Below are 15,802 nucleotides of genomic sequence, written 5' to 3' on the forward strand. Positions count from 1 at the left end.
AGCTCCCAGGGATTGCCATCCTTCAGATGTGCATTCGAGTATTGCTGAGCTGCTGGTTTGAATGTAAAGGCATGACAGGAAATGGGTTTTGTATTAATGGAAATGTAATTATATGTGTTTAGTAAACTAGTAGAAGTAATTCTGGAACACAAAACAAAGCAAGATTTGAATACTTATTAACCAAAAACAACGGTGGTTGCTGTGCACCATGCAGTAAACACCTGTCCCCTACGGGATGGGCTGTAGGTGCTGTCACACTTCCACAGAAGCAGCAGATGACCGTCCTGTGGGCACAGCATAGGAGGCTTTGGCCAACATGGCCTTGAATTCTCTGCCGTATGAAGATACTTTAAGTTACAGGATGAAGGTCTGGGCCAAACCTGTCTGCACAGGTAGTGCTGTCCCAGCTATCCTGGAGGTAGGAGCTCTGCGTTCCTTTGAAGTTGTTTGTGGAAAGCCATGATAATGTGGAGATTTCTCGGGCTCTTTCCCTCTGCGCAGCGGCTCCTGCTGGGGTCAGAGGCCGAAGTGCCACACTGTGCGTATGTGAGAGGGAGATGCTGCTGTAGGACTCTGTGGACACGCAGAGGATGGTGGGTGGCAAATAGTCTTGTGCAGGGACACAGATGGGGTTGGGACTGATATATCAGCTGCAGCACTGTAACTGTGAGTGGGAAACAGCTTTCTGAGTGGGAAAATCCGAAGGTAGGTGTGCATTGTTCTGGTGGTGTGAGCTACCAGCTTGCATCAGCTGTAGAAAAGGAAGGTGTAGGATCCCAGAACTGGATTGGTTTTGCTATTTTCACTGTGCAGCTGAGCTAACTGCAACCTGTGACCGTTTTGTCTGCAGTGTGCATCAAGCTAAGGCTGTGTGAGTTGATAAGTGCGTGTTCCAGTGCTTTTAACATCAGTCATCTGTGTGGAGGAGGCCTACAGTACATGTGCTTTAACAAGCGCACACACCTGGAGCACCCTCAGCTGAATTTTGTTTGCCAGATACATGTAATGTTAAGCTGATGATTTTTGCAAGACAGAGTTCTGAATGACTTTGAATTCTTCTGGCTAAGTCAACTTGGTTGCTGGGGGAGTAGAGCTGTAAGAAAAGTTAGGCTAATGTTCTTATCCTAAGCAAGGAATATTTCTCTAGTTCTCTTAAGCCGTGGAGTACGAATTGAGAAAATCCAAATCTGTTTCCTCATTTTGATTCAGTCTCCATTTTTGTCAAGAGATGCAGGACACCAAAATGCCACTCGGCCTATCTGCTGCCTCCCCAGCCACCAGATCCAGCAGCTGTCAGTTCCCAGTTGCTTCTAGCAACTCTGCAGGTGAGCTCTGGAAATGGCTTTGCAGATGTTACAATGTAGGGTCCAGAACTATCAGGTTGGCAGTGACAAGTTGTTGTTTCCCAGCAGCTTTGGAGGACAGGGTATACTTGAAATAAATCTGTCAAGTAGGGTTTCACATTGGCCAGGGCTTTAAGCAATAGTTTACTGAGCTTATTTATGATGTCGCACCCAGGAAATGAAATGGAAAAATGTCAAATGCTTTCAACAAACGCCAGCACAATTTAATGCCCCCTCTGCCTTGCTTGGATTTGTGCCTAATGCTTATTATTGCAATAAACCACATTCACATTCTAGGTGGTAAATGGAATTCACCCAATAATTAAAGCTACGAATAAAATGCATTTATTCATCATCTTCATTCCCAGCATAGTTTGCATTCTTAGCACTAGATATGGTACAAAAATGTGCACCTTGGGCATTTTAGCTGTCATGACGTAATGACCAAACCTGTCTGTGAGAGCCTTGGGAATCTTAAGCTGAAGGAAAACCACACAAAAGCTCAAGCCAACAGTTCTCTTACAGGCTGTTTCCGGTCTCTTCCTCTGTGTTTGGGCCCTGGCCTGGTCTGAAGCACATCTTTTCAGACTGCCTATTGTTTTTCCATTATATGGAGACAGCCTCGAGTTCCTCTGTTGAGTAACCATCAGTCTGCCCTCCCACGCAGACACCTGAAGATGAGTTAATGTTGAAAAGAAAACAAATCATTTAAATGATTCTAAAGCCTCAAATGTGTCTTTCTCCAGTCATTACAGTTTCCGGGTTTTTTTTTTTGTTGTTGTTGTTGTTAATAGGATAGATACATTCTTAGGAATGAAATTTGCTTATTATGTTAAAATGACAGTATTCAGTTTGGTTGGTTTATTCTGTATTTGTGCAAAGGGTTTATAACAGCATCACAGGGGTTGGAAGGGATCATCAAGTCCATCCCCCCAAATTCTCAGTGCCTCTGCTATGACACATGCACCGAACGCGGCTCACTTTGACGCACACAGATGAATAGTTGTTGGATTCAGTCCTGAGGGCCGGTGGCCCTTCTGCCAACCTGGGGCACAGACAAGTGACATAGGAGCTGTGGTCTGTTTTGCAAATCACGTCTCTTTGTGCAGTCCTGCTGAATAAAGCCTTTGTAAGCAGTCCCGTAATGAAGTGCAAGTAGCACAATTGAGCACAGCAGTTTCTTTTCAGAGAAGTGCTTCCTAATATTAGGATAAACTTGCGCAAAATAGAAAAATTGAAGACAATTCTGAAATAAATCCTGAAATGCAGCTAGAGGGATCTTGGATTAAAAACCTCTTGCGTGCTGTTTTATGAACAAACAACTTCATCCATGATAGATTGTGTGCCCCAAGCGTACAAAACAAGGCAATTAAGAGAAAGCACAGTCAATGAAATAATATTGTATTATCTTTTTGTTTCACATAAGTACTGTATCTCCTTTCCACTGTCAGTTTGCTGTAAATTGCACCTTGTCATTAATAGGATTATCAATAACTCTGCCAAGCAGAGCTTCTGGACAATTTACTGTTTACTGAAATGCCTCTCTCATCATTAAAAAGTGTTACTAATATGCTTTAAATGTAAATCTTCTGCAGCACTGATGCTCTAGGTCACAGCCAGCAGCAAGTGAAGCTCTATAGACTGTTGAAGCTGGAAAACAGGGGTGCACGCCTGCTGCGAGCAAGTCTGTAAACTCTTAAAAGTGAATTTGTTCTTCCTCCCAGGCAGATTGAGGGATGAATTCTCCCCGGGTAAATCAGCATGAGCATCTGATTGTGGCCCATCAGCAAACTCATATTTACACAGTGAAGGTAGGCAACCAAAAGCTGTTTGTTGCCTGCCAGCAAGGTGGCCAGCAATGTGGGGCTGGCATGTCACATGCTGACCCTGACCTTGGATCCAGGAGGGACAACTGCAGGGTATGGGCATGTTTGGGGCTAAAAGAGACTGAGCTGGGGCTAGAACTTCTTTCAGTACTGCTTTCTCCTGAAGTTTGGGTTTCTGCCACCTGCTTCCCAGCCTTTTGCTGTTCTTCTCTATGCCATGTGTTATCCTGGTATCTACAGCGTGGTTGTGCAGAGTGAGGGCCAAGTAGTGCTCTTTGTCTTCCTTTCCCTTTGATGGCTTCTCAAATCCTCCCTGTGCATCCCTTCACGTTGTGGTCCCGGAGGAGCTGAGTGGGATCCCAGGATTGAGACTGGAGGTGCCATTCAGACATCACTCTTGTTTATTTGATGGAACCACCCTGCAGTGTTATCTGGGACTGCTCTGCTTGTGCCAGGTGTGTGATTGTTGATGGGACTGAAAGCTGCAGGGCGGCCTGAAGGAGTGGAAACAGGTGTTTCTTTCATCTCTGTTCAGATCATCCATCACTGCTTTTTCAACCCTGCATCCAGCCTGAATCCAGATTGGTGCCTAGAGCATCGGCTCTGCTCCTTGTGTGCCCAATCTCTGCATAATGTCCCGTAGTGCTCAGTCCAGCTCAGACTTCAGTAACACAAAGAGATTTAATTGTATCTGGGAGACATGATTTATTTGTGTTTGATGGAGCCCTGCGGTAGCAGTCTGGAGTTGGATCAAGGCATGACCAGCCTCACACCGGTGCCATCCTGACATTTCAGAACAGCAGCTGAATTCAGGCCAACTAAGGACAGTGCAATCCTGCAGGATTTCCATTAGCATCGAGGTGATGTGCAGGTGGCTTTGAAGCCTGGGACCCACCTGGGGTCAGAGCAGTGACCGCTTCACGTTCTTGCAGCCTCTCTGCTCATGTAAAGCAGCGATTTGGAACAGCCTGCCCAGTCATTTAAGATGATCGCTCTCTCTAAGCAGCAGTTTGTCAGACTGTAATTTTAAAATTACACTGTGCTCTGCTAGGACTTGGCAGAACTTTCCCTAGGCCCAAACTTTTAAAATAGTAGCCCAAAAAGGCACAATTAAAAACACTGAGAAGAAGGAAGAGCGATTTGAAGCAGTTTGAGCGTTTTGAAGAGAATGCCCTGTGCTTCTGAGGCTGTATTCCCATGCTGAGTCACATCCAAGGCTCATCCAGAGGACCTGGGCTGCTGTTTTGGAGGTCGATGTTTGTTGACTGCTTTAGAGACTTTTAAAGACATCGCCAGTGCACAGCAGCAGCGTCTTGCAGAGCAGGGTTAGAGGCATGCCTTAGGAGAAATCGATTTGGAAGGTAGGCGCTGCCTCTCTCCTGCTTTAATTTTCCTCCCCGTGGTTTCACTGTACTGCTGTGATTACAGCACGCTGGGCTGGGGTTACCACCTTCTGCTGGGTGACAAGGACAAATATTTTTTGCCTTCAGAACGACTGAAGGTTTCTCTATTGTATGCCACTGCTGTCTGGGGAGTATGTAACTTCATGTCACCTGTGACAAATACGGCATTAGAAATAAGCCTGCTATGGGTTAAGAGCCTCTATCTTGAGGTTATGTGGCTGTTATGCTACTAAATGTCATTTTAACTTACAGAGTCTGTCTCCAGCCTTATTGCTCAATGCTTCAGTTTGAGAGTGCCCGGTTTTGTTCCTGCTACTCTTGGAGCGCATAACTCAGCGTGAGTAAAGACGCCCATTTGAAATCATAATGTACAACTGCATCAAGCCCCATTAGTTAAGGATTGGCTTGGTTACAAATGAGGGCAAAATGCATGCTCCATTACTGCATCTGTCTCCTCTCTGTGTGTGTTTAATTTTCTGAACAAAGGGTGGGGAATTAAGAGACACCTCTTTGATACATTTGCAGCCGTTTTGAGCCAGTACAGATCTGGGAGAGCAATTGTATTTTAATCAGGTCTGTGAGTCATCACAAAAAACGCCAGCTCAGGTTTGATTGCTTAGTTCGCATTGTTGCTGATGTGCAAGACATGAAGTAGAAAGAGCACAACTTGGTATTTAGCTGCAAGACTGAGCTCAAGATGCTGACAATTTGAAAAAGCTTGGTTTTGACTTGTGTGCCAAACAAATTTTACTGTCGGAAGAACAAGTTTGTCACACCATGATGTCATTTTCATAGAGGCACTTTACAGACAGTGCCCACAGCTCAGCAGAAGGTTTGGGTTGAATACAAAGACCTCTTCAGGATTCTTCTAGGTCTCCTGGCTGGAAGAAAGCCAGTACAAATGAGATAGTGAGATGTGTGCAGAGATAGCAAAACTGCTCATCTGATAAAATACTTGCAAATCAAAAGTGTCATTGAACTGCCTAGAGAAGGTGAAAATTCTCAAAATTTTGCAAATGCAATGGCAAGAAATATTCTAGAGAGGATGGAGACGTGGTGCTGAGACAAGCCCTTTTCTTGTGGGAGGGTCATTTGGGAATTGCTGTAGGAGTGGGTATTGAATAACGAATGAGTTCCAGAATAACCTTCCAACTCCAGCTTCTCCTGGCTTGTGTGTGTCCATGGAGTGGATTGAAAAACAGCTGTAACGTAAAAAGGGATGTTTTAAAAGTGGAGGATTTGGGAACTTCTGAATTGAGTTCCTGCTGAGAAGTGACTCAGATGGTAAAATGGACTACAGTCCTGTAACATGGTGGTGAATTGGCACCATATGTATGAGGAAGATTTTTTTTTTCTCCCTGGGTAATTATGTGGTAGCCATCTAAATATTGAGTACGTTAATAAAAATTATAAACAAGAAAGCAATCATGTATTTGTGTGTGATGGGCACATAGTTAAAAACGCCCTGACAATAATGAAGGATATTGGTCATTTGCACAGTAAAAGAGCCATAATGGGATAAATAACTTAATTTCCCAGACATTTCTGGATTTGGCCAACACGAAAGATTTCACTGAAATGATCACAAAACAGACTGAGATAATCTTGGCCAATATCCTGCTTTTTGATAAAACAGATTCTAATAATAAAATCCTGTGTTTGAGCGCTTAGCCCAATGAAAGGCTTTCAGTAATCCTTCCTTTTCATACCGTTTAATAGTGTGTAGTGACACTGCCAGCCAGTCCGGAGCAGGAAGAGAAGGGGAGTTTTGTGTTGGGTTTGGCAGGGAGGTCAGGGCACAGAGCTGGCCGACGCACGGTGGCACTTATGTAAACCAGCTGGGAATGGAAGGGAATTAGAGCCGTGGCATGAAGATGGGATCTTCAGATACTTCACTTAGAAAACAATATTTAATCTGTTATAAAAGTCATTGGAGAACTGAAACAGCTGAAGCTCTGTCTAAAGCTGAATTCAGTCCTGTTGTTGTATAGCTTGATGTTTGTGAGCAATCTCCAAATTCTAGGTTGTTTTAAAGCCCAAGTATTTCATTTTCATGGATATTTCAACTATGGATCCTTGAAATCCATTAAAAAAAATTATTAAAGAAAACCACCCAGCTTATTTCCCTGAGTCCGAGGCATATCTGCTGAAAGCAGTATAAATTTCATAAGTGATTTCACTGTGCAGGCTGCCCCAAACAGGCATATTGATGTTATTTAGCTTCAGTTGCCAAGCTGAATGCTAGGACTGTGTTTTCACATGCAAAGAAGCTATCAGCTTTACAGATAGCCATATTTTCATAAGCTGCATTTGGCTGTCACACCTTTTCCTGTAGTCTCTTGATATGCAAACAAGTCTCGGGTTGTATATGTGCTCCTGGCCTATAAGCTAATATCCCTGAAGAGTTCCTGATTATCTTTCCATTAACTTTTACCCTCCCCCACATCCCTCAGGAAGGTAACAAGCGAGCTTTCCTTCATTATGGGTTTCCAGCTGGTTACTTCCCTAGTTCCATCCTAAATGGATTCTCTTGGTGTTGCGTGTTGGTGTTATCAAAGAATTACCAACTGCAATTTCAGTGCTGTCTGAAAGTACATCAGGGAAAAGTGAAATGGACTTCAAGAATTTGAAGTGTGGAGAAAGCACCCTGGATCTTAAGGCATCACATCAAGGAACTCAATAACAACGTGCTATGTCTAAAGCATAATCATAGCATCACCAATGTTGGGAGAGACCTCCAAGATCATCCGGTCCAACCATCAACCATGTCACAGTGCACCATGAGAAGGTGCACTGCTTTTGTATATGGCATTTCATCTCCTTGGTTGTACTGACAAAAACCTCGCTGAACTTATCTGACTGCCATTCTTACGTTTTCTCATCTAGTTCGTGTTGTTTACAAACCAACGCTCAAACTCAAGGCTTCGTTGCCTTGAATGCAGCACTTCATTACATCTGTCATTTCCCGTCTCTTTTCTTTATGGAGTTCACATTACTTCTTAATCAGACAGTCATATGCTGTGTCCATCCTGTCTGCACTCAGCAATGAAATCTTCACCTGTCCCGTGTCCATCCTTCTGCAAGCTCCTGCAACGGCTGATGTTTGTGTGAGTGCAACTGGTGCTGTATTCCCAAATTTTGGATCCATGTGGTACATTTGGCAGGGAAGCTGAGAATGGAAGTTGTGGACACACTGCTACCATCTTGATCACTGGTCTGTAATTATTATTTAAATTCTAAATAGTACAGAATAGCTTTTGAGACCTGTCTTTCTATCACGTGTGCCTGTTTGTTTTACGTCCACTTAACAACAGGCTGTATGTTTCTTCTGGTTACTGCCTTAAACTGATCATAAACCTGTGCTTGCAAATTCCTATCAATATTCATTGTTTGAAACAGGCTGCTGGCTCAGCTCCTTTAGAATTATTCAAATTGAAGTGATTATATAGCTGGATAAACATTTCAAGACAAGCAGCACACTTCTGGTTTTGGTATTAGCACTACTGGAAAATTTGCAAATACCAGAAGCTGAATTTTTAAAGGCAATAGCCCATGTTGGCACTGTCAACATTTACATGAGCAATTGGCTTTATTTGGGGAGCCCTTATCCACAGGTAGCAGAAGCATACTTTTTGAGTGCTCACACTGATTTGAAGTTCTTGATGCCTTTTGTGACCACTGAACAGAAATCAGGTGGCTTGAATTTGGCTCCTGCTATGTGGCAGTGCCTGACCTAATTTGAGCCTGTGATTCATTCAATTTCCCATGCAGGTGTGGGATGTCAAGGGTTTTTTCAATTGCGTGTATAAATCTATATGCTCAAGAGATGACAGGTGACATTAGACTCTGCCTTTTGCAAATCTTACATATATTTGCATATCTGTATATGCATAATTTTTACCAGAAATTCCCCTACAGTGTTTAAAGTCCTGTTGTGAATGTCTCTGTCTGTGCAGGTCTGGAGTCTTAGAAGATTAAGTAAGGGTGAGACATTTAGCCAAGGGGTAACAACTCTGGTGTTCTTTCAAATGTTATATCAAGTGGTTTGTCATGTTATTAAAATAACACAATTTCGTAACAATTGTGGTTGCTGCTTTAAAAAACATCCTGTTGCTCAAGAGAGATGCTGAGTGAACAAACGAGTACAGGCTTTTATGTCGGACCCTGTCCATAGACGAATGCAGGGGCTTTCCCCCTGTCTCTGTACAGCACGTTTTGGCTCTAGTACTGTGGAGGGACATTTGCCTGAAAGTACCCATGCATGTGGTCTATAAGCTAAGCAAACTGTTCCCACAGCCTTGGAAAGCGAGGGGGAGAAAAAGCGTGGTGTTTGAGGCTCCTCAAAGTGCTGGAGGAATGAGTTAAATCAGCTGTGTCCTTTTTTGTGGGTCATATATCTTAGTGATCTACAGGATTTGCACCCTTGACACAATCGTTAGAGGAGAACTTCCAAAAAGTATGGAATGAATGTAGATTATGTGGGAAATTACTAGCTGGTGTGCTCACACAGCTCGAGTCAGCACAGTCTCCCACTGTTAACTGAACGTGTCCTTTATGGAAATTGGCTTTGTAACCCACATTTCAACTGCTAAGGAGTTATGAGGTCAGTAAGTGCAGTTCAGATTTTAGCTCATTTTGTGTATGTCTTGGACTGTATTCACCCTTGGGCTTCATACCACCAAAATCAATGAAAGGATGCCAAGAAAAAATCCATCCCCTTATAAGTCGCCTCCTCTGCACACGTGTATTTCACCAAGCTACCCAGCCCAGCTCTACCAGGGCTTCTGCTTGCTGGCTCCCGCAGGCTGTTATTTTTACATGGGCACTGAGAATAATGGCAAATCTTGGATGGACTTTAAATCCTGTGCTCTAGGGAAAGACCTAGTTCTACCTACAAGAGAGCAAACCATTGTATCTCAGCCCCCTGCAGCACTATTATTCCTTTCATGCAATGCATCTGCTGTTGGTCCTTGTGAGAGCTGAGCTGGGATGGGGCAGCTCAGTGCAGGCAGTTCCCCGGTTCCTCCAAGAGGCAGATCGCCAATCCAAAGCTGGCGTCACGTAACTGGGGCTCTGATGGAGACAAAGAACTGATGTCTGCAGTCCCTTTTAATGACAGACTTTTAGCAGCGACCACAGAAGTGTCTTGCAGAGTTAATTTCTGCTAATGAGCAATTAGCCAGCTCAGTGGCTGGCTGCTCCTGTGCCTTTGCTTGGGTGGTCGGGGCTGAGCGCAGCACTTCCCAAGGCATGGGAGCCCCCTCACCTGAGATGTGTGGGCTGAAGCTAAAATGCCCTTTCTCTGAAGCTGAGGGGTTTATTTTCCAGCTACAGTCTTGCTGCGTTATCCTAAATATCAGTGCAGCCTTTGGTTTTTTTTAGTACTTAATCCAACCTGAGAAAATCTGTGGGTAGAAGGCTTTTTGGCTGCCGAAATGGACGCTGAATTTGCGTGGGCTGAGTATATCCAGTGTGAAGATGCTTAGATTTGGGGACAGCTGCAGAGCGTGTTGCTGCTTCCTTGGGGGCTGGCAGGTGCCAGTGCTGGCATGTGCCTGGCTGCCCTGGTTGTGCCATGGCAGCGGGTGCAGATGGTGCTCCAGAAGGGGATATCCAGAAGCTCACAAGCTTGTTTCTTTTAGGGAGACGCATCCATATGCTGCTCATACAGCACGAGAAACAGCTGATCAGTCTGCGGTTCTTTGGGGCTGCTGGAATGATAAAAGCAAATTCTATAGCTGGTGCTGGCTGTGCTGTGCAACCCTTGCACTCTGTGTCTCTTCCCAGGTGGTGGGTAAAATCCTGTATTCATGTGTCATCAGAGCTGCTGGCAGGCCTTACGTGGCTTTTCATGAAGCACCGACATTGTGAAGAAGTTTGGACCCTCTTCCCTTACATATTTTAGCAAATTTGGGAGGAAATAAAAAGTCATATGAAGCATAGCCGTACCCAAACTAGAGCTGTGATGGGGAAGGTGCTGGAATTGCTGTAGTTATGTACTGTGGTGGGGTGTGCTTATATAAAAGTGTATATGATTTTATATGTATGTATATATATATATACCTGTGCATGTGTAATGCCCCAAATTCATCATTATGCATTCATGTATGCATGTGGAGTCTGTCTGAGGAGGTATGTGTATATAAAAAAACTGATTTATAGGTTTTTAAGCCTTCCTGACAGGCTCCAGGAGACCAATTTCTAAATGTATGCAAAGATTTTTGACTGGGAGACAGGTAGCAGTAGGTGCTAATAAATGAAAGAACTGCGAGTGAGATGTTGTGACATGCACCTCTCTGAACAACCTGCGGAGCGCTGGCAGAATCATCAAACCGAGCCGAGAGCAATCAGCAGGGACTGATAAAGCTGCTCTTGTAATTATTTGTTTGATATACAGCTTTCCTTCTTCCTTCTGCATAAAGAGCAGAATCGCTTTGCTTAGTGTGGGAGGGTTTTTATTCTTGTCAAGGCCTGTTCTCACCAAGATGTCATGAGAGGAGGACTTAAGTCTGCATATTTGTTTTATTTACGGGCTTTGCATTGTAATTCTGACAGTGTGCCGTGGAGACGGTGTTCATTTAGATGGGGAGAGGCATCCTTGCTCATGCAAAGCTGTCAGTGCTGCAGGAGCTGGACTCACCACGCTGCTTTTTTAAGCCTTTGGTTCTTCCAGGTTTGGTCTGGTAGAAGCTGTCCTCAAGAGGAGCTCTGAAGTCCTCCCAGTGGTACACCTGCATGTTTAGGTATTACAATCCACACAGCTGCTTTCTCATTTCTAAGTGTGAATTTTGATGATGTCACAGCCCGGGCTGCCCTACAAGACCATACAGCCCTCAGGTTGACAACTCTGGTTATCCATAAATGATCTCCTCACCTCTCCTACTGTCTGAGCAAGGAGATCCATGTGCGGGCTGATCTGCAGCGTTGGCCCATCAGCAGGGACTGAAGTGAGCCAGAAGGCTCCTGTTGATGTCAGTGGTTTCTGGGAATGCTGCCTGCAAGGTTTTGTTCCGGGATTCCCCTCTCTGTCTGTGCCTGATTGAGCTCAGACTTCACTCTGGGCAAATTTTTCAATTCTGCTTATAACAAAAAGTAGAGTGACTCAGTCCCGCTCTGAGTGCTCTAATTTTCCTTACTCCTTTTAAGTTCATTATCCTTTTCTTAGCCTTTGTATCTAAGGGTTTTGCCTGGAACTCAGGAGGCACGAGGGGAGAGACAGCAGGTTGGAGCAGAGAATGGATTACCTTGCCTAAAGGGAGAGAAATCCAGACTGTTGCCTTCAGCATACATTTGAATACTGTCAAGGGCATCTGGAATACATTGGGGTTCTCCTTTGCTGAGAATCTGATAGTAATGAGGCACAGATATGCCACAGGCCCTGCACTTCAGTCATAATATTGGGAAAGTGTCTGAGCTGCGCGGGCGTCCTGAGACATCAGAGCCGGTGTTCTGTCTCATGCCAGGGTTGGTGCCAAGTCGCTCTTACTCAGGAGAAATACTTCAGATTTGAACCAATTTAATGAAAAGAGAAATTGTTCTGAGACTAAGAAAAAAGCTTTACATCAGTGGTTTTATGGGGGGTTGTTCCTGAGTGATTACAGTGTGTGCTTTCAGTGCTTTCTGATTCCAGGCAATGATGGCATTTTAAGATAAATAATGCGTTTGCTGCTCGGCTTGTTATTGAAGGGCTTTTATTATTGCTGATGTTACATGAAAAAGAAAGTTATTAAAAAAATGTGGCACTAACAAATTGAAGCCCCCAGGGAACTGTTGCCTGAATGAGATTTTGATTGGAGTTCAATTTAATTGGCCATAAATCTTCTCGTTTCTGATTTACATTCTGTTTCAGTCCAGTCTACCAAATTCATGATAATCAGGTTTTCATTTTTCTCTATTGAACAAAATACTTGGACATGAGCATAAACAGAAACATTCCTTTAGCAAAGTGACCTTGTTCTTCCTTGCGGTGTACTGCTAATTGATTTAATGTCTTCTCCTTACCTATAAACTCTCTTTCTGAGCCACGTCTGTCAGATTTTCAGGTAATTGGTTAGCGTGGTTGTTTTTCTGCTGTAGTATTTTGACTGCAAGATGTTGCTTGTAAGCCTCTATTGCAGGAGTCACTGTGATTGTTCTCAGTGACACGATGGAAAAATGGAGCTGGAAGGTGTTTGCCTGCCTCTCCTGTTGGCTGCTCTGAAAGCAGTGGTGTGCATATCTCTGAGAAGAAAAGCTCTTGTTCCAGCTTGGAGCAAATAAGCAAGATGCAGAGCCCAGGGATTTCTGTGGGTTTCCGTATCTTTTTTCTGTCGCATTGCAATGTCCTTCACGGAATGAAATTAGGCCCAGCTCTAGCAGTGCTGGCAGCGTTTCTGTTTTGGAGGATTGCTGCAGAGGATGGAGCCGGGCTGCTTTCTGTGCTGCCCCGGGCGCCTTTGCTCCGTGACTTGTCCAGGTGCCAGCAGGGAGAGGACGGAGCCCCAAAAGCTTTGTCTGTGTGTTCTGATCACTGCTGGGCCACGTGTGCTGGGCTGAACTGTAGAATCTTCGGGTCTTTCTGGTTAGAGCACTTTGCTATGGGGAAACTGGAAAGTTTGTATCTGCATTTTACAGCAGAGGTCATTTTGGTGCGAGTCTTCCCTTGAAAGTAGGATTAGGAGGATTTGTGCTTTATGTGCTTCCGTAGTGCCCTATGGAAGCTGCGGCTCGGTTGGAGCTGCCCCGCACACCTCTGTGTGTCGTGTCTCATTAGATATCCAGAAACCAAAGCTCGTAAATTCACTTCTGCTCTTGCAATCTCATTGATGTGAATCTCAGTGAAGTGCTTCAGCGATGCAAGGAATAAATAGGAAAGGAGAGGGAGCCAGCCTGTGCCTGAGTGTAATCACTGCTATTGAGTTTGGAGAGTATTGCAGTTAAGGATTTTTTTTCCCCACCTTTCCCATCCCACGGTTCTTTTCTTTGCTGATTCTTTTGTGTTTGTAAGTTGCGTGGCTTCATTTTATTGCTCATTTAACCATTTCCAATAGTATTGGGATTGACAGGTTGAGTTTTCTGCAATCTCACGAATTCCTGGGCTGTAAATTGAATGTTTTATGAACTGTTGAGAAGGTGAAGTTACATCTCTTACCAATTTTCTAATTACATCAGCACCAGGTACATTATGAATTTGTTAATGCCAGGTACTCTAGCTGAAAAAAACATTTACAGCCATGGTCTTGACAACTGGAAGCAATTACTGTGCAATGGTTTTCTTTTTGAAACATCAGAGTTCTCTGTCCTCTTTCTTCTGCTTCCCTCTCCATGCCTTCCCTTACCGTCCTTTCCAACTCCTGTAATTCTAGTGATCTTCAGAAACTCGTGCTTTTCATCCCTGAGGTGGGAAGAGCTTTATGTATTTTAGGTAATAAATTATTAAATAATAATTTTTAAAATAATAAAATCCCTAACTTAGGGATATTCAAGTCTGTGCCTTGCCAGGTTACTCATGACTTTGGGTCACCCACACCCTGGGGGAGCTCCTTGTCTGTGCTCACTGAGCAGTGAATCATGTCCAGAGCTTTTGCTCCATCGTGGTCTGAAGCCTCCATGATGGCACAGGTGGACATCCCAATTCCACACCTTCCCTTACCATCCTCTCCAACTCCTGTAATTCTGGTGAGGAATCTTCAGAAGCTCGTGCCTTTCATCCTTCAAGTGGGAAGAGTTTTATTTATTTTGTTAATCTGGAAGTTAAGTGGGTGGGAAGATACATCCGCAGCCCTACTCTGTTTGTCACATGGCACCAGCTCTTGTTTCCCTTGAGAGAAGCAGAGCAGATGGAAGGCAGAGATGAAATGTAGATCAAAAGTAAACACTGTGATTAAGTTTTTGATAAAAAGATAAAACACTTATCACATCAAAGCCACTAAAAAACACATTAAATATTTCCGGGACGTTTTGTGTCCACGTAAGCATTAACTGTACTTGCTGCAGGGATGGTGTAACAGCAGGCAGGGCAGTGCTGGTGGGATGCTTTCATCTCAGCTCCTTTGGACCACTTGCTGCAGCCTACGTTTGAGCCTGGAGAAACATCAGTGGGAGAGGAGACAGGCTGTCAGCAGTTGGTGGGCCCCACTGCTGTGTGGTTAGCAGCCCTTTCTCTGAGCCATGTTCTCTTTGGTTCTCCAGGTTTGGGCACTGGCTTTCCAGAGATTCAAGGCACTTGCAGATATAGATAAGTGCAGGGTTTGTGGGTGGCTTCTCTCCCAAATATTGGTGATTGTTTGATTCTGCATTCTGACTCAGCAAATCAAGTCCATAAAGGTTTTGTAAGATCTGCAGTGAGAAGGATCTATTAATGACTTGCTTTCATCACTGAGCTGTCCTGGACAGTGAAGGAAAGATTATAAAGCATTATATTACCATTATTTCTTAATTTTTTTTTTTTTCAATCTTAAGAAAGTGTGGAATATATTAATAAGAATGTAAAGAAAAAGCACTTTTTAATAGCCAGTAAAAGCTAAGGATAATGAACGGCAAGAAAGAAGAACAGCAGAAAAGAGCAGAGGGCAATAAAAATGCAAACGAAGATTCCCCATTTCAGTTATTACCATGACACCACAGAAGTGCATTTCCTTTGCAGCGGATAGGATCGCTGCCAACAAACCCAACTTCTGTTATCCAAAACAGCCACAGCTGAACAAGTTATGCCTGAGCTGCAGCATTTCCTGACCAGAGTCTCCTGGCCAAACAGAGCCCCAGCATCAGGGACAGTGACCAGGACGCTTTGTTGCAAAGTGACCCAGCAGGCAGCCAGGGTATTTATGTGCTCATTCTTACTCAGCACTGCCTGCATGGAGCTGGAGTTACACTGTGCCACTGCAGGTGGTCATTGCCTTTTTGGTAAAATAAGTGCAAAATCTCTTCTGCCTATTTTGTTGCCTTTTTGTAGAGTCCAGCCTGCTTTTTTCCATGTTATAGTCTTGTTTTTCTGTAGGCAAGGAAGGAGCTACACATCCTGCCTTCTCCCAGCTGGGGGCACCTGTAGAATGGATGCTCATCCCAGAAGCAGGTTTCATTCCTTTTTTGGGAGGTATTATTTTGGTTGTTTGTTGTTTTTTTTTTTACTTGCTCTTTAAAGCAGTTAGGAGGTGGTTTTCACAGCTCCAGGTGTCAGTCTCGTAGAGCACAGGGTTGGTTTGAATTTTATAAGTGTGCAACCACCTGTGCCATCAGTCATTTTGCAAGG

At 44.0% G+C, this 15,802-nt stretch overlaps 1 protein-coding gene across 2 annotated transcripts in view; it reads left to right on the plus strand.

Annotated features, from left to right (window-relative positions):
* The window catches only part of RASGEF1C (RasGEF domain family member 1C), a 70,896-nt gene that overhangs the window by 20,942 nt on the left and 34,152 nt on the right, over window positions 1–15,802 (plus strand). The window contains exons 2-3 of one of the 2 annotated variants that reach the window (XM_010719105.3): window positions 2,939–4,530; window positions 4,825–4,909. The exons of the other annotated variant lie outside the window; for it this stretch is intronic. The gene's annotated coding sequence lies outside the window, so the exon portion shown is untranslated. The remainder of the gene's footprint in view (window positions 1–2,938; window positions 4,531–4,824; window positions 4,910–15,802) is intronic. 2 annotated transcript variants of the gene reach the window in all.

The sequence above is a fragment of the Meleagris gallopavo genome, chromosome 15, assembly GCF_000146605.3.
Source record: "Meleagris gallopavo isolate NT-WF06-2002-E0010 breed Aviagen turkey brand Nicholas breeding stock chromosome 15, Turkey_5.1, whole genome shotgun sequence".
Taxonomy (NCBI): Eukaryota; Metazoa; Chordata; class Aves; order Galliformes; family Phasianidae; genus Meleagris; species Meleagris gallopavo.